This window comes from Hemiscyllium ocellatum, chromosome 14, assembly GCF_020745735.1.
Source record: "Hemiscyllium ocellatum isolate sHemOce1 chromosome 14, sHemOce1.pat.X.cur, whole genome shotgun sequence".
NCBI lineage: Eukaryota > Metazoa > Chordata > Chondrichthyes > Orectolobiformes > Hemiscylliidae > Hemiscyllium > Hemiscyllium ocellatum.
In genome coordinates this window covers 39,139,995-39,160,045 of record NC_083414.1, presented here as the reverse complement: position 1 = coordinate 39,160,045, position 20,051 = coordinate 39,139,995, and the positions used below count along the sequence as shown (strand labels likewise).

The following is a 20,051-nucleotide window of genomic DNA, read 5'->3' as shown; positions in this document are numbered from 1 at the left end:
TTCTACTCTTCTAAATTCCAATCAATAAAGGTCAAACCTACTCAACCTTTTTTTGGAAGATGAATCCTACATCTCAGAAATCAGCCTAGTGAACATCCCTGGAACCACATCTAATGCAAGTATCTCCTTCCTTAGGTAAGGGGCATTTAAAATTACACAGATTACTTCACGTGCAGTCTCTCCAAGGTTCTTTACTGTTGTAGCAAGACTTCCCAACTTGTATACCTCATTCTCCTTGTAATGAAGCCGAACGTTACATTTGCCTTCCTCGTTACTTGCTTTACCTGTCTGTATGCTAACATACTTTGATTATGTAAGAGGACACTTTATACTTCAGAATTCTGCAATTTTTCTCCACCTAAATAATATTCTAATTTGTTATTCTTCTTGCTTAAATGGACAAACTTACATTTTCCTTTATTATGTACCCCATGTGTTAAAATTTACTTACTGAACAAGCGCTTTATGCCCTCCTCAAAACTGAATTACACAACTATATTAGTATCATCAAATAATTTGACATAACACATTCTGCTTCTTCACCAAGGCAATTTTCTTCCTCATCCAAGGCATTTGATTGAAAATACTGTGTGCATATACTGATCCCCTGACACTCCATAAGTTAGAGTATACTAACCTGAAATTAGCCATTTATCCAAAAATTATGCTTCCTGTTAGTTCACCAATGCTAACACGTTACCACAACTCCATGAGCTTTTAACCTCTGACGTAACCCTTTATGAAACACCTTTTTGGATGCCTTGGAAGTTCAAATATACTATATATAACTGGGTTCTTTGCTTGTTAGATTCTTAAAAGAGTTCTAATCAATTTGCTAACCATGATTTTCTTTTTTGTAAAACCATCTAGTTCAGTGCATTATGATTTTCAATATGTCCTATGTTATGCACAAATACGGAAGGCGAATTGACTTCTCTCTCTTTAACACCCTCTTGGTTGGTTGCTACAAATCTTTTTACTTAATTTTTAGCATGCAGCAATCATAATTTAATAAAACATAATTAACTAGACCAAAATGAAGGAACTAAATTACGAAGTTTTCTTAAAAGTAAGCAAGAAGACGTTATTACCAACCCTGAAAAATACTTTTGAAAAAGATGACATCAAACACATACACAAACACAGGTTAATCACATATTAAAAACAAGTGTCTGGTACAAGCAGGAAGAATAGACTATGCAGTTTTTTAAAAAAAGTCTTTTAGGTATTACATTTTGCTTAATTGTTGATTCATATCTTACTTTATGCTAATAACCACATAATGCACATAATTGACTAATTATGTATCATAATAAAATCTGTTATCATGATATGTATTGCATAAAAAAAACCCACAGAAGAGAATTGTGTTGTGCTGCAACAGCAGTGCAAAAAATCAAGGCTGAAACAATGAGTAGCTTCAGATAGAATTGTCAAATGAGTAAACCATCTTGACCTCCTTTTCAGGTCCCAATAGCATCATATATCCCTAAACGATTTGCTCAATGCACTATTAAGAAATGGATAATCAAAGTAGATACTGCAAAGGTTCTGGACTCAAACATCATTCTGGCTATAGTGTTGAAAGTCTGTATCCCAGAATTATCAGCACCTCTATTCTACACAATTTCTAAACCCAACACAATACAGCAGAGCACCAAGCAGTTGCACTGTAGTAGGTAACTAACGTAAGTGCAGTTTTAGTACACTACTTTGAGGACAGTTTGACATAGTCATCTTTTGCTGTTAGTTGAATGAATTAAGTGACACGAGTGTACAAAATGATATTTAATTTATTACAGAAGTTAATAAACTCCCCTTTTGAGCATACAAATTAAACAGGATGGAAAATGCTCCACTTCCATGGGGGTGCACATTTACATTTAATTATTTAAGTCATGGCAAGTTGCCCAGCGCTGCCAATAACTTTTACTGTTACTTATAATGGGAAAATTTATTACAGTCAGTTAGATATAATCTGGAAAATACCATCAACTATGTGCATGGAAATGTTCTTCTCCTGAAATTTTACAGAGTGAATTCATTTCAACTTCTGCACTAGAAGGACTGTAATTTTAATGAACATGTTAACAGTGAGTTGGAAACAATATAATCATTGTACCTAGAAATCTTTGTGGATATAGTAATGATTTGAAAAGTAATTTCTCAAAGGATTAGAAAATCGACATTAAAGGAAGTCAATTTATCCAACAGATTCAGGGTGAAAACATAAAATGAAAACTCTGCTTGATTTCGCCAGTGGTGGGGGACAAGGTCTAACAAGGCATCTATCTCAGTATGCTGTGACATTCTTTTAGACTTACTATTATATTGTGCATCTTTGGCATATTGTAAATATTTTAGATAGTTGCTCAGGATTAAAGAAACTAAATCCAATGTAAGACATCCATTACAAAGTACAATTATGTAGGTTCAACTCCACACTTGTAGCCTTACTGAGCCTTATAATGGAAAAGAAATATATTTTGCTTACATAAATATGCAACGTATTAAATAAAAGCTACTACAATACACATGCCTACATACTAGAGAATCTGAAGAACAGAACAAAACAAAATGATCTCTTCATATTCTTTCACTCAACAAATAATGTATGTGAATACTATTTTGAATCACAAATACATATATATGCATTACCTTACAAAAGAATAGAAGTATTATATTTAGAAAGAATTCAAAATATTTTTGATGGGTTTAAACAACAAACTCACAATATGACAATGCAGCGTATTAAAGGTAAACCAACAATCAGTTTATTTCCAAAACTTTGGAAGGACTTTGATCAACTGATCAAATATGTATATTGTTAAAATTAAGATTATAGATGCACAGTTTTTCCACCTAAATAGCTTAAATGAAAACTAGAAATGGCCATCTATTTCAAGAAAAGGTCTTAAACTGGCCAACTGGATACTAGCTTCAAATTTTATTTTATAACAGAATAAACTTTCACTATCATGAAGAATTACAAAAGCTTCTTAATATATGGTTAAATTATAAACATTCATAATAAATGTTTCAATTTTTATGCTAACTTTGATGCGCCAATTAAACCTGCAACAGGCTATCTGCGTTAAAATGGTGTTTTGACATCATGTCAACAGACCTAAAATGGCATGCCTTCCTTATTGTCACTTTGTTATAATAGAGTGACAACTGACCACTTTTCATTTAGAGAAATATTAATCAGGGGTCATCTGATAAACAGTGCTTCTTTTCAGCAGCATTCCCTCAATACTGGACTGAGCTTAGATAATACACAGAAGCAGTGCTTCAAACAAATTGCCTTCTACTACCAATTATGTCAATTATTTTGACAATTATTTTGATGGAAAGTTCATTGTCACGAAAGGACTGCTAATGTTTACTGCTTATTCTGACCAAATGGGTAAAGAGTTTCTTTTATCATCATGTCAAAATAATAATGCAGATTCTTTTATAGAACATAGAAAAGTACAGCACAGAACAGGCCCTTTGGTCCAGGATATTGTGCCGAGGGTTAATCCTCATGTAAAATATAATAACTTAACCTACGCATCCCTCAACTCACTGGTATCCATGCGTATGTCCAGCAGTTGCTTAAATGTCCCGAATGACTCTGCTTCCATCACCACAGATGACAACGCATTCCATGCATTAAGACTGACTGTTTTTCCATTTAGAAAAGGCTGTAAATTTCAACTCCAAATAAAACTTCGGAATGTGAGCCATTAATTTAATGAAATAATCACTTAGCACTTTTTGAGAAATATAACAAAAGTAGGACCTCAGAAGCTGCAGGGTCAAAAAGTAACAACTCTCTCCAAAAATCTCATTTTCTACATAAACATAACCTGAAATTATTCACTTGTGGTATCACCCTGTTGAGACTGAAATAAAAAGCAGAATAGGACAACAAAAATCTATGATCCTTTGATCTCAGGTTGCAATCAAAGCAGAAATATCATTACACTGATATTTTTAAACCACTGCACATTTAAAGCATATTGTTTCTATTTGGCCAAGAGTAGTTAATGACTTAATAGTTTGTGGAGTGTCTGGAATGAAAAAAAAAGTGAGGTTAAAAGTCTATGATTAAAATGCTTTAACAGAAATAATGATTGGGACTACGGAATGTTATGCATTGGAATAAGTGTTATTTATTTGAAAACCAAGTGTTACTTACAATTTCAGGCTTTATGAAAATTAAACTTGGTGAAAAAAAATGAAAGATTTAACTTCCATTTTACAATAAAGGAGTCTATGAAATGTAGGACACTAAACATTGATGTGAATATTTAAGCAGGTGAAATTTTATTCGATATGGAATAAATAGGCATTTTATAGACAGATATCTTGGAGTGTCTGCTTTGCTCAGCCAGTTTACAGCAATTTGAATAAAAGTCAACTGCGAAAATTAAACTGAATCAATTATCTACTCTACCTAACTGAACTATTGGATATTAATACAGCATGTTGTTTTCCTGGTTTCCCTGACAACTCTATTTAGTCTTTTAAAAAGAAATGGCACATCCAGAATAAATGGATGCTGTACAACCTTTCACTGATATCAGACTTTCTCTAGCATTTAGGGCATAGTTTTGTTTCAGATATTTAAACATGTTACCATTTCTACTCTAATGGTAATTATTTTCAATCACTTATATAAAGATGCTCTTACCAAAATCAATGCATTTAAGCATCTGACACAAGAGTTAATTTTGAAGGGTTGAAGAGAGACTGGTCATTTAAGACTATACCAGTTGGAGTCTACAAGAATAAGGGGAGGATCTCATAGAAACCAATAAAATTCTAACAGCACTTAACAGGGTAAATTCAAAAAGGATATTCCCATTGGTTGGGTGGTCCACACCAGGGGTTACAGTCGAACCATATAGAGTCGGCCACTTAAGATTGAGATGAAGGGAAATTTCCTTAACCAGAGAGTACTAAGCCTGTGGAATTCTCCATGATAGAAAACAGTTGAGACTAAAACACTGACTGTTTTTAAGAAGGAGACAGATATGTCCCGAGGGTTAAGGGGATTAAAAGGCATGCATGAAAGCAGGAACAGGGTACTGAACTGGATGATCAGTCATGATCATGTAGAACAGTGGAGCAGGCTTGAAAGGCTAAATTATTTGCTACTTCTGCAACATTTCTAAATTCCTGAGCCACTTAGGCTACCGAATAGTTGTGAGGATACTGCTTTCAGTCAGATGTAACGTTTTCACTTTCAGAATCATCTCTCATAAAAAAAAATCATCTTCCCCTCTAACAATAATATTGGATATTTCACATTTTGAAATAGATTGACAGTTAGTACACTAATTGCACCCTATGATTTGGTAATGAAATCAAACAAAATAAAAATTCAAGTGGGACAACATGCATGTTTTTAGCTTTTGTGATTTTTTTCTTGTCAACCATTCACCTATTCCATTTATGTGAACATGATTCTAGAATGGCTTGTTGAGAGACACGTCCAAAGGTTGAATTGCAAACACTGGACCCAACCTTCCCTGTGGCATAAAAATAATATGAGTGTTATTTCTTGATGCATAGGTTAAAAGAGGTCTCAACACCTCCCTCACTAATTGGGTGCATCATTTGCATATAGGAGAGCAGGTAATCTAAATTGATTTTCAATGTGGTTTTATATTCAAAAGTTACTATGGGTTTAATTTAGTTCTGAAAATGTGTTGCTGGTTAAAGCACAGCAGGTTAGGCAGCATCCAAGGAGCAGGAAATTCGACGTTTTGGGCCAGAGCCCTTCATCCTGATGAAGGGCTCTGGCCCAAAACGTCGAATTTCCTGCTCCTTGGATGCTGCCTAACCTGCTGTGCTTTAACCAGCAACACATTTTCAGCTCTGATCTCCAGCATCTGCAGACCTCACTTTTTACTCTTTAATTTAGTTCTGTCAGCCCAACAGGCAAGTGCCACCATTGATCTGATCTTCTCTTGTCCTGTTGTTTTCACTTCAAATATTTATGAACTTTCCACTCCACAGTTTGGCTCTTCAGCTTCTTGAACTTCATTGGTGTCTTATCCATGTTGCTAATATGACTCAATGGGTATTCAATGTTTTGCTGCAGTCGAATGGTAGATTGCTGGAAACTGGTTTGCATTGTGGTCTTTAGGTCGTCTCTGAATAATCTTGGACTTCTGCCAAAGCACTTGACTGTTTCATTTCATACAGTAGCTACACCAACTACCCACTGGCCTGAAGTCATAGCTGATGTTGGGGTTTGATTCGCTCCACTGAGGAGTAAACATAGGTAAATACATAAATTCTGGTGACAATATAAGCATTCCAATGATTTTTAAGGTTACATTCTAATACATGTTTTTTTAGGGTCATATCAGTGGTTGTACTGCTTTCCCAAGTCAGATTTGGACTTGGGCATCTTCTTCAACTCAGATTCATTCTTGCATTCTTGTATCAGTTTTTCATGGACACTGAATTTCCCCTGCTACAATTTATTGAGTAAACAAATGTTTCAGCTTTTGGTTTCATAAAACTTTATGCTTCATTTGTCTTTTTTCTGGAGGATCTTCATCCTTTGCCATGCATGTGCCGCTCTGTGAGGACACATTTTAAACTTCCAAATATTTTCTTCACAACATATTTCATGTCACTTGCATGATCCCCTGCATCAACTTACAGTATCAGATTTGTAAAAAGAGCACTTCCAGGGTGAACAATTGAATACAGCATTTGTAAAGACATTTTTTGTACATATTCTGTAATTTTGAATGTAGATTAAAATGATAAAAGAAGTGTTTTTAAAATCCAGGCTTGTTGAAAGACTAACGCACTTTTAAAACCAAGTAATTGATCCATTCTAAGTACTGTTTACATAACTGCTTGTTCAAGCAATAGCGGAAGCATAATTTGCAGATAATTTGGAGCCAAGGGTTGTGTACGAATGGAGCTTTGGCTAACAACAAGCAGCTGATTGGTCTGTGAATGAGTGATATTTTATTGACATCAAAGTCCTTGTCTTTATCAAAAATTGTGAAATTGGATCCAAGATAGCTGGACAACTTAGGGGTGTGAATGAGACAGTCAGTAGAAATATCATCTCAGTGGATGACACCATTGAATTGCTGTTTCCTGCCACCCATCACACTGATTTTTTTTTCCTTGCTGGTATGAGTATGTAGACAGTGAATTTATAGGGGGGGGGGGGGGGGGGGGGGGAGGTTAGAATTTTAACTATTAAGTTATAGCCAACAGTTCATAATTGTTTATCTACAGCCACAACCTATTTATTTGTAATAAATAGTCATTCTTGTGAAGAAACCTCGTCCATGCTTTCTGTAAACTCAATTCGAAATACAGGTAAATAGAGCAATTTAACTTACTTTTTACAAGCTTTGACTTTTGTGACAACTCTGGGAAAAGTAAACCTTGATTTCCAGTACTCTAGTCAGGGAGGAGTAACAAATTTTGTGACTGAGTTGGGTAAGGAAGGTTGGGTGACGCTAGTACATTAAAAACAATCGCCATTGAAAAATAGAGTTGCATTTCACACTGGGCCAAGCGATATCCTGAAATTTACAGTAAACAGTAATTGAGACTTTTATACATAAGTGTGTTAGAAACTCAGTTTCTCTTACATGACTGTTTACTAATTGATTAAAAGCTGTAGCTCTTGTGAATCAATTGATCAATTTGGGCAAAACAATTACTTGCAAAGGTCCAAAAAACCCAATTAATTAAAGTATCCAGTCCTTTCAGTCCAAAAATAACATAATATTTTATTAAAGACGACAAGAATTGCAACCCCAGAGAAATTGGAACCCACAATTTATTTCCTTTAATTTATGGATCTACAGAAGTTTCCTAAACATTTAATTTTTTACGGGCAACTTACAAAGCACAAACAGTTCCAAACTTTTAGTCCAACATTAACATTCTAAATCTGAATTATTCACAAAAATGACTCTGCTGATGACGGAGACCTTTTGATTTTGGGAGTGGGGCTGGAGAAGAGTAGATTGGGTTCCAAACTAAAGTTAGGCAAATTGTCTTTCAAATTTTTGGAAATATTAAGATGCCACTCTCCAATGACTAAAGGACAAGCAATAATATTTGTTTGCATTTTCTCATAACAGTTTAGAAATTTCCTTGCTTGACCACAGATTATTAACTAATAGAATCATAAGAGTCATGGAGATGTCTAGCATGGAAATAGACTCTTTCGGTCCAACTCGTCCATGCGGACCACAAATCTTAACCTAATTGAGTCCCATTTTCCAGCACTTGGCTCATATCCCTCTAAACCCTTCCTATTCATATACCCATCCATTTGCCTTTCAGAAGTTGTAATTGTACCAGCCTCCACCACATCCTCTGACAGCTCATTCCATACACGTACCACCCTTTGAGTGAAAAAATTGCCCCTTAGGTCTCTTTTATATCGTTCCCCTCTCACCCTAAACCTATGCCCTCTAGTTCTGGACTCCCCGACCACAGGGAAAAGACTTTGCCTATTTATCCTATCCATGCCCCTCATAATTTTGTAAACCTCTATAAGGTCACCCCTCAGACTCCGACGCTCCAAGGACTGTTCAACGTCTGCCCATAGCTCAAATCCTCCAACCCTGGCAACATCCTTGTAAATCTTTTCTTAACCCTTTCAAGTTTTACAACATCTTTCCGATAGGAAGGAGATTGGAATTGCATGCAATATTCCAACAGTGGCCTAACCAACACTCCCTTGAACCTTACCATTAAGTGTACCTTACCATTAAGTGTGTAAGTCCTGCTAAGATTTGCTTTCCCAAAATGCAGCACCTCGCATTTATCTGAATTAAACTCCATCTGCCACTTCTCAGCCCATTTGGCCCACATGATCAAGATCCTGTTGTAATCTGAGGTAATCTTCTTTGCTGACCACTGCACCTCCAATTTTGGTGTCATCTGCAAACTTACTACTAACTGTACCTCTTATGCTCGCATTCAAATCATTTATGTAAATGACAAAAAAGTAGAGGACCCAGCAGCAATCCTTGTGGCACTCCACTAGTCACAGGCCTCCAGTCTGAAAAACAGCCCTCCACCACTACCTTTGAACCAGTTTTGTATCCAAATGGCTAGTTCTCCCTGTATTCCATGAGATCTAACCTTGCTAATCAGTCTCCCATGGGGAACCTTGTCAAAAGTCTTACTGAAGTCCATATAGATCACATCTACTGCTCTGCCCTCATCAATCCTCTTTGTTACTTCTTCAAAAAACTCAATCAAGTTTGTGAGACCATAATTTCCCACACACAAAGCCATGTTGACTATCTCTAATCAGTCCTTACCTTTCCAAATACATGTACATCCTGTTCGTCAGGATTCCCTCCAACAACTTTCCTACCACCGAGGTCAGGCTCACTGGTCTATAGTTCCCTGGCTTGTCCTCTCCACCCTTCTTAAACAATGGCACCACATTTGCCAACCTCCAGTCCTCTGTAACATGGACATTTTTCAAGATGTCACCAACTATTTCTCCACATTCTATATCTTCCACTGTAAACACTGTGCAAAATATTTGTTTAGTATATCCCCCAAACCCCTTGGTTCCACACATAGGCCTTGCTGATCTTTGAATGGCCCTATTCTCTCCCTAGTTACCCTTTTGTCCTTAATGTATTTATAAAATACCTTTGGATTCTCCTGAACCCTATTTGTCAAAGCTATCTCATGTCCCTTTTTTGCCCTTCTGATTTCCCTATTAAGTATATTCCTCCTGCCTTTATACTCTTCTAAGGATTCACTTGATCTCTTGAACCCAAATGGCCTCCTTCTTCAAAGACCGCAATTTCCCCTCTGACGTGGTCAACGATGCTCTCCACCGCATCTCATCCACTTCCCGCACCTCCGCCCTTGAACTCGCCTCTCCAATCGCCACCAGGACAGAACTCCACTGGTCCTCACCTTCCACCCCACCAGCCTTCGGATACATCGTATCATCCTCTGTCATTTCCGCCACTTCCAAACAGATCCCACCACCAGGGATACATTTCCCTCCCCACTCCTAGCAGCATTCCGGAGAGACCACTCCCTCCCCGACTCCCTCATCAGGTCCACACCCCCCACCAACCCAACCTCCACTCCCGACACCTTCCCCTGCAACCACAAGAAATGCAAAACTTGTGCCCACACCTCCCCCCTCACCTCCCTCCAAGGCGCCAATGGATCCTTCCATATCCATCGCAAATTCACTTGCACCACCACACACATCATTTACTGTATCCGTTGCACCCGATGTGGTTTCCTCTACTTTGGGGAGACAGGCCGCCTACTTGCGGAACGTTTCAGGGAACACGTCTGGGACATCCGCACCAACCAACCCAACCGCCCCGTGGCTGAAAACTTTAACTCTCCCTCCCACTCCACCAAGGACATGCAGGTACTTGGCCTCCTCCATTGCTAGACTTTGACCACACAACGCCTGGAGGAAGAGCGCCTCATCTTCCGCCTAGAAGCCCTCCAACCACACGGGATGAATGTAGATTTCTCAAGCTTCCTCATTTCTCCTTCCCCCACCTTATCTCAGTCCCAACCTCCGGATTCAGCACCAACCTCTTGACCTGCAATCTTCTTCCCGACCTCTCCGCCCCACCCCCTCTCCGGCCTATCACCCTCACCTCCTTCCACCTATCGTATTCCCAGCGCCCCTCCCCCAAATTCCCTCCCCCAACTCTTTATCTCAGCCCGCTTGGCACACAGCTTCATTCCTGAAGAAGGGCTTATGCCCGAAACGTCAATTCTCCTGCTCCTCAGATGCTGCCTGGCCTGCTGTGTTTTTCCAGCACCACATTTTTCAACTCTGGTGACCAGCATCTGCAGTCCTCACTTTCTCCCCCTTCACTTGATCTCTGCCATCTATACCTGACACATGCTTCCTTCTTTTTCTTAACCAAAACCTCAATTTCTCTAGTTATCCAGCATTCCCTAAACTGACAAGACTTGCCTTTCACCCTAACAGGAATATACTACCTCTAGATTCTCGTTACCTCATTTCTGAAGGCTTCCCATTTTCCAGCCGTCCCTTTACCTGCAAACATCTGCCTCTGATCAATGTTTGAAAGTTCTTGCCAAATACCATCAAAATTGGCCTTCCTCCAAGGTAGAACTTCAACTTTAAGATCCAGTTTATCCTTTTCCATCATTATTTTAAAACTAATAGACTTATGGTAACTGGTCTCAAAGTGCTCACCCATTGACAGTTCAGTCACCTGCCCTGCCTTATTTCCCAAGAGCATGCCAAGTTTTACACGTTCTCTAGTACGTACATGCACATACTGAATCAGAAAAGTTTCTTGTACACACTTAACAAATTCCTCTACATCTAAACTCTAAATGCTATGGCAGTCCCAATCTATGTTTAGAAGGTTAAAACCCCCTACCATAACCACCTTATTATTCTTACAGATAACTGAGATCTCCTTACAAATCTGTTTCTCAATTTCTCTACATTACAATTCCAATAACGAGATCATCCCTTTCCTGTTTCTCAGTTCCACCCAAATGACATTCCTGGATGTATTCCCAGGAATACCCTCCCTAGGTACAGCCAGAATGCTATCCCTTATCAACAACGCCACGCCCCCTCCTCTCTTTCCCTCCTTTCTATCCTTCCAATAGCAGTTGGAACATTAAGCTGCCAGCCCTGTCCATCCCTGAGCCATGTCTCTGTAATTGCTATGATATGCCAGTCCCATATTCCTAACCATGCCCTGAGTTCATCTGCATTCCCTGTTGGGTTTCTTGCGTTGAAGTAAATGTTGTTTAATTTTATCAGTCTTAGCTTGTTCTCTGCTTTTTCCTGCCTGCCCTGATTTTTTAATTCCTTCCTTTTCTGATTGACCTCTTTCCTCACTATCTCCCTGGGTCCCACCACCATCCCCCACCCCACCTTACTAGCTTAAATCCTCCCGAGCAGCTCTAGCAAATTTCCCTGCCAGTATATTAGTTCCTTTCCAATTCAGGTGCAATCCATCCTTCTTGTAAAGGTCACTTCTGCCCCAGAAGAGGTTCCAATGATCCAAAAATGTGAACCCTTCTCTCCTACACCAGCTCCTCAGCCATTCATTTCCTCTATCCTTCTGTTCCTACCCTCACTAGCTTGTATCACCTGGAGCAATCCAGATATTACGACCCTCCAAGGCCTCCCTTTTAAATTCTTAACCAGCTTTCTACATTCTCCCTTCAGAATTTCGTCCTTTTCCCTTCCTTTGTCATTAGTTCCAATGTGTACAATGACCTCCTGCTGGTCCCTCTCCCCTTTGAGAACTTTCTAGATGCTCTGAGATATCCTCAATTCTGCCACCAAGGAGGCAATACACCATTCTAAATTTTTGCTGCTGCAGAAACACCTATCTGTGCCTCTGGCTAGAGAGTCCCCAATCATAAATGATCGCTTGGAACCCGACATATCCCTCATTATATTAGAGCCAGTCTCATTACCAGAAACTTGGCTGTTTGAGCTACGCTCCCCGGAGAATCCATCACCTCCTACATTTTCCAAAACAGCTTACTTGTTTGAGGTGGAGATAGCCACAGGAGACTCCTGCACTACCTGTCTATCTCTTCCTGGAATTAACTTATCTACATGACTAAATATGCGGGTTTTCTTCCTTGCTATAACTATCTTCCATCACACCCCCTAGCTCCTGTAAGTTCGTTATTGCCTCGAACTGCCACTCCAACTGATCCATGCAATCTGATAGGATTCGTAACCGAAGACCCTTCCTGCAGGCATAATCACCATAATATGGAAACTCTCCCTGAACTCCCACATCCGACAGGAAGAGCACTTCACTATATTATAGGCCATCTTTGCTCTTTGACAATCTAAAGACCCAGAAAATAGCATCTTCTTATTGCTCTAAAAAAAAACTGGTCCAGGCTAACTTAATACTTCTGGTTATATTTTTAAAATGTAATCAAGAGACAGATCTCAATAAAACGTATAATCCAGAAAGAACCCACTCCACTGACTGCTGTAGATTTACAGCAAGGCCACACTTAAAAACTATGTTCTCGTGTTGTGAGCTCTCCCAAATATGTTCCTCCAAGTTCAGCTGTGAATTTCACTGTTTGTTAATTTTTCCTAGACACACTGAAATGTCCAGAAATACTTGAACACAAACAGCAAGTACAGGAAGTGTGCAGATTGACTGCTGTGTCAGACAGCAGTATAGGTTTCTTTCTCTGACCATGTAGTCACTGCCTTTGTGTGTCTTCCTCCTTTCTAAGGTGCCACTGTTTTGATCTTTTGCCCCCCAAAGTTTCAAAACAATGCAATAGTATATAAAACAGTAATTGCTGCTTCTGGAATTCGAGGGAATCACCTCTAACACCTAAAATACCTCAGGAAAGGTGCAGCTCTTACAGCCAGGATTTTTTCCATTATCCATCTTGGATTATTTCTTTGCAGCTTAGAAAATACACTTGCAAGTCTTTCACCATAATATGTTTTCCTAAAATCTGGCCCCCTGCACATCAAAGGTTCCAAATGCTGACATCATAGAGGTTTCTTGCAGCTCTCATGCAAATTGCCAGTGCAAAGATGATCTTATCCAAAACCTCCAAGTGAAATCCAGTTCAAACAAAATGGTCTCCATTACCTCTAATCAAACACCTTTCTAAAAAAAATCAGATCACATCATATCTATGCCAAAGTATATCAATTATATACTCTCAGGAAACCTTCCTTCTGTTTCAGAGATACATCCACTATTAAGGCTGTGTATTCAAAGTACATAGCAAAAGTAGACCAACACAGTCATTCACTTTGGTCTTTTCAGTAAAGAATGGGAATCCATTTCAGGCCAGAACACATAGGTCCAGACATTCTGAAATGTGTATCTAACTGTATGTGGCTTTGCTTACGATTTTTATCTTTTCACTCAGAAGTCAAATTCATTGTGCATTTTCAAGCCATGATGGAGTGCATGAGCAGTGAGGGTGTGGAGACAGCTACCAAAATCATTTAAAGATCTTCTAAACTGCTACCCATCCCCATGCCTACACATGACCCCTCAGATTTCCTGTACTAGCCCCATACCTTTACGTACCCTCCATAGTCACTCAGACAGTCTGCTATTGTAAAGATCATGTCTTGCTATCTTTTCTGTTTTTCAAATTGTGAACTGAAAAAAGAAAACAACTATTTTTAAAAACCAAGGATTGCTTTTTACACAGCTGCTTGGTCAAGAAGTTGGACAGTCTGGGGTCAAGGAGTTGTGCAAAGATGGAGTTTAGTTGGTACAAGTAACACATTAGTCTGTGGACAGGTGCTCGGTTATTAATGAGAAATGACCTTCTGCCTACCAACAACTATGTGTTATGTGGCTGAGCAGCTTGGAGCAGTGAAAAAAATACAGAGAAGTCATCAGTTATCAGTGAGTTCATCGGGGAGGTGATGACCTCCTGGTATTATTGCTAGACTGTTAATCCAGAGACCTAGGTAATGTTCTGGGGACCAGGTTCAAATCACGCTGTGGTAGAATTTGAATTCAATTTTAAAACAACTGGAATTAAGAGTCTGATGATGACCATGAATCCACTGTCAATCATTGCAAAAACCCATCTGGTTCACTAGTGTCCTTTAGGGAAGGACACCTGCCATTCTTACCTACTTTGTCCTACGAGTAACTGCAGACACTCTGGGCAATTAGGGATGGTCAATAAATGCTGTCTAACCAGAGACAGCATCTCATAAATGAATAAAGAAAACAAAACGCACTAGTTCATGAGTCAGAATTGTATGTTAATTTAACTCACAGCATAAAGCTGCAAGTAGAAGCAAAGAGCTTTTTAATTTTTCTTCATATATTACAGAATTTTCATCAACAGGAATGTAACACATAACAATATTTACATAATGTAAGAGCCTTTGCTGAATAGATCCCTATGATGAATCACTGCAGAAAAAGTGCTATGACCTTATAATGAGGCATCTAATAGAGACATTGGAAGGTGTCAAAGCATCTTATACTTAGCATTCAGAATGTTCCCAACTTCACTGCAGGCTTCCCTCAGAGATTATAAACTCACAGAGGAGGTTTTTTTTAAGGCTTTCTAAACCACACCAGTACATAAACATTTTGTGCAGGAGGAAGTACAATGCAATAGGAATCTCTAATTCGGATGAGGCATACGAATGTGTTTCGCACACTTTCTGATCAACAAAGAGACCACATGAGATTAGTGCAGATGTTGAAAATAATGCAAAACCGAAGTCAGAAGAAAATTGTTTCCTAGCAAGATAAAAACACAATTGGGAGACGGAAATCTCACCTGTGGACTCAACAGTTAAAAAGTTAAGAAGACTCGAGCCACCAGTCTAAGATGGCCTCCAGTATCATGGCAGAGTAAGAGAAATTGCATTTGACAGACATAATTGTGCATAATGGTATGCAAAACTACTGCAAGGGGTGGCATAGTGGCTCATTGCTGTGGAATTTGCACAAATTTGCACATTCTCCCCATGTCACCATGGGTTTCTGCTGGGTGCTCTGGTTTTCACCCAGTCCAAAGATGTGTAGGTGAGATGGATTGACCATGCTAAATTGTCCACAATATCCAAGGATGTGTAGTTTAGGTGGATAGCCACAGTAAGTGTTGGGTTATGGGGGTAGGGTATGGAGACTGGGTCTGGGTGTGGTGCTGGTCTTTGTTGGATCAGTGCAGACTCGATGGGCTCAATGGCCCCTCTCTGCATCGTAGGGTTTCTATGATTCTAAGAAGGTTCATGAGGCATACATTCATGGATGACACCCACGACGTTTTTGAAGTTTTCGTATCAACCACATGAAATATGAGAGACTGGTAATACTTCCTGCATAACCTAAATATGGAGGGAAACGGTCTTTATCACAGTACAATAAAATACCCACCATCAAAATCTACAGAAAGAAGCAAATGGCATTAGTCACAGAAAGGGAAATTTTTATCAGAGGATCATGGAATTACGAGAGTAAGGCAGAGGCCAATGTTACATTTTGGCTTTTTAAAAATTTATACTTAGACAACTTCCACCAGGCAAGTTATTAAGCATATATTGCAAAACTTCTACTTACAAAGACCAATTCCAGTAAGAGAGCGATCCTTACTTTGCAAATTTCTCTTTATTAAGCAAAGCTTTGAAACCAGAGTGCTCATTTGATGAAATTATGATCTGGAATTCTAACTCACAACCACTTACATCATGTAGACTTATCGTGATTGCAAAGCGACAAGCAGCTGCTACCTGTATGGCACCCTTGCAGATGTCAGTGAAGAATGACATTAAAGCAAAAAGCCATACAACATGAACAAATTTCCTTCTCCTGAGATTTGCAGTAAACAAAATTAACCAAACGTCAATGTTCAAGAAGCAGTTGGTGAAGCAGGTGATTGGTTTAATTCACTTAATTCATTGGGTGGAACTGGTAAAGAGGAAACTGTCGAGACGACTGTTGGAAGACTGAGTACTGTAGCTAATAATGCCCTTTCAACTCCATTTGGATTTAGCTCTCTAACCTCCACATCCCTTGATGGTTTGCATTGCCCTTAATGAGGTTTGTGTGTAAATTATTCAATTGGAACTACGAGTGATTTACTGGTGGTAGTTACTGATGAAAACATTCCATAGGTGATATGGTAATGGGAAAAATACAGTTCAGCTGTGTGTAACAACATTTCTGGACATAAGAAAAAAAAGTCATTAATGAAGTCTATCCATAAAGAAATATGCTTTATTTTCTGTCACTGACTGGCTTGGATTTGAATTGACATTTTGCTTCTGTCTTCAAAAGATTTTTTCTAATATCCTGGGTAACAATTTGCTAGAAGCAAAATGTATTTACTTATACATTAGATATTGTTATAGTTCATGCTTTACCAGACCATGGCAACCCCAATACTAAAATGTCATTCAGAGTGGGACTACAATTGCTCAGTCAATTTGTGCTCTAGTAGTGTAATTTATTTACAGATGCTAAAAGTCACTTTTGTAACAAAACTGTCAAAATACAAAACACTATTGATGCATCGCACAAAAGGTATTCTTTGAAAGAAAGGCAGCATTGCAATTTGAATCAAATTAACTGAGGTCATTTTATCTAACAAAGCATTGCCAAAATAATCAAACATTAACGTAAGGCCAAGAAATATTTTGCACTTACATAGCACCAAAAAACAAACATCAGCGCTCTCCCTCAGCGTAGACCACAAAAACAAACCACACTGCATATTTACATGCATATTTTCATGATGTGTATCACCAGTGTATAGAAATAATGGTAACAAGACACTAATATTGAGAGCTAAAGAACTGCAAAAGAAAAGCAAAATACTGATATCTTAAAGCAAAATACAAAATGCTGAAAATACTCAGAAGGTTTGAGGGCACTATGGACACAGAAACAGAATTAATTAATGAAGTACATGTTTGAGTTTGAGGTTGAGGAACATTTAATTAAGTGGGAGGGTGCAGGATTGGGACCTGTTCCTGCTAGGAAGGCTGATGGACAGTCTTTCTAACTCACTACCAATTAAGGTCCATAAATGAGCAATCAATGCCCATTTAGTGGTCGTATGGGACAGCAGTCTCAAAGCCACTAAGCACTGACTCCCCGTCTTTGCTGGCGAACTCCTTCCTGCCTTTTGGGACTCTCACTTGGGTATCCACCCTGGCTCATCATCTGAATCCCTTGGTGATCCTTGATCTCTCCTTTCCTGCAATGGACAGCTGCTGAGAGAAACTTCATTTGGCAGGGCTTTCCCAAAGAAGGTGACACAGGACACTTGCTGACTGATCATCGTTGCCTGCATTAAATAAAATCTAACATTTCAGTCTAACTAGCTATGCTACCAGCCAAGTTGTGCCAGGACACCTACAACACTGGCATCCACCTGACAGATTAGAAGTTTCTATTTGCAAAGATATCCTTTATTCATAAAAATCGTTACGAACATAAGCAGGCACTGAAGCAGTTTATATAGCCTTGCATTTCTAGAAAGACAAACATTGGAATATGACATTCCCTGCAATTGCAAAAACCAAAAGCATTTCTTAATTATGCAGGAAAGTATTTACATAGATTTGAGACAATATTAAAGTCTGACAAACTGATGGGCCCCCATTGTAATTTTGCAGAAAGACTTTAGACTGTGATCTTTCCTCATGTGCCTTTGTGGAACTGTCCCAAGCTTTAATTTGTCCCTCAGCATGTAGGCCTGGACAATGGAATGTGCCAGTTTGCAACACTTTGTTGAGATCAACTCCTTGCACTGGATGAACAACAAGTTTTGGGCAGACCAAAGATTACCTTTTACCGAGTTGACGGTTCTCCAGGCACAGTCAATGCTTGTCTTGGTGTGTGTCTTTGGGAACAGATTTACAGCAGTGTTCTGCATCACACAGCTGCTCTGGACAAAATTTGACAAAACCACACCATCACTCCAGAATTCCTTTCCAAAGACAATTCTGAAAGAGATGTACGATAGTCTCTTCCCCACCCTGCAACGCTTTGAGGGCAACATATGGTGGCAGAGAGAGCCCGGGCATGCATTAAAAATCTCACAGGTAGTGCCCACCTCACCGACAGCCAAGCAATGTCTTGATGTTTGTTGGAAAGTTCTGACAATGAGGCATTCCTGCAATTGACTTTGATAGTCTTCTCTGGAAACAATGTAAAAGGTTCCACCCTCTCCTGAAGGCTGAGGAAGTTATATGCTGACCACTTCCTGATGGACTTGTGGTCAAAGGTGTTCTCCTTTACAAATTTTTCCATAAATGATGTGCGACATGGAACCAACTACTTGGAGCATTCAATGGCAATGAGGCCAGGCCCAGACTTTGTAACAGCAGGGACAGGTACAACTTCAGTACATAGTGACACTTGGTGTTTATGTACTGAGGGTCTACGCACAGCTTCCTGTAGCCATGCTCAAAGGTGGCCATCAGAATGGGGGCAGCGTTGAGTATGTTCTTTCCCCCTGCCTTACCCAGAGCTTTATACATGTGGTCCATCTTTGATCACCAAATGAAATGCAACATGGCTCAGGTGACTGCAGCAACACAGGCTTGGGGAACAGGCCAGACCTACAGTACGTAAAACACCAAGAGTACCTCACACCTTATGCCTATGCTTTTAATTGCAATGATGCAGTTGAAGTTTCGATGAATAAAAGAGGCAATATTTCAAGTTATTGTGGGAGTGAAGGTGGTGCATTAGTTGTCATCTAACACAAACCAATTTCAACTAAAAATTGGGAATATTGGAACCAATGTTTAAAAATACTGCGTCAGCAAAAGTAAATAAATAGGCAACAGGTTGGTTCTCCCAGCATATAGAAGCCTCAACTACCTTTTGCAATCCCTTCAATTATAAAACCTTCTTCATGTATTCAGAATTGTTTTTGAATAATTTTCATTGCACCCTTAAGTGCAAAATGCATTAGGTTTTCTGAAATTGTACTTAATAAAATAAAACATTTAGGATTACTAATACAGTAGTTAGTTACATCATTTATGTCACTTAGAGCCAAACAGCTCAGATAGATAGTTACAATAATTACAAGGTTCTTCTGGTCATTATGCTTTGAACTATTACACTCTGCAAGGTGGCAATTTGTATTTTGTCCATCATTTTACCATTTAATGAAGCTCTCTTTGTTACTTGATGGGCAAGAGGTAATTACATGGTATCAAAATGGTCCTGAGGACCTAGTATTAAATTTGTAGTTTCACTGTCTTAATTTGTGTGCACATATAGCCAATGTGAAAATGCTATGGTATTGCCACTTTTGATCCAAATGCACCTAATAGAGCTCATATATGTTTGTAATTTCTTATTTACATACATTTGGCTCTGGGTTTTAAGACGTCATAATGGTTACCACTTTATCACAGCTCAAGGCCTCTGTGTCTTGTTGATGGATGCTGACATTTAAAACTAGAACATAAGAAGGTTAGTTTATTCGGGGAATTATTCAGGCTCATTTCCTCTGCATTATTCAGATTAATTTAAATAGTAATCCATTGTATATGAAAGTAG

At 38.9% G+C, this 20,051-nt stretch overlaps 1 protein-coding gene across 3 annotated transcripts in view; it reads right to left on the bottom strand.

The window, feature by feature from the left end:
• The window catches only part of LOC132822357 (receptor-type tyrosine-protein phosphatase gamma-like), a 695,764-nt gene that overhangs the window by 510,033 nt on the left and 165,680 nt on the right, over nt 1-20,051 (bottom strand). The gene's annotated exons all lie outside the window — the stretch shown is intronic.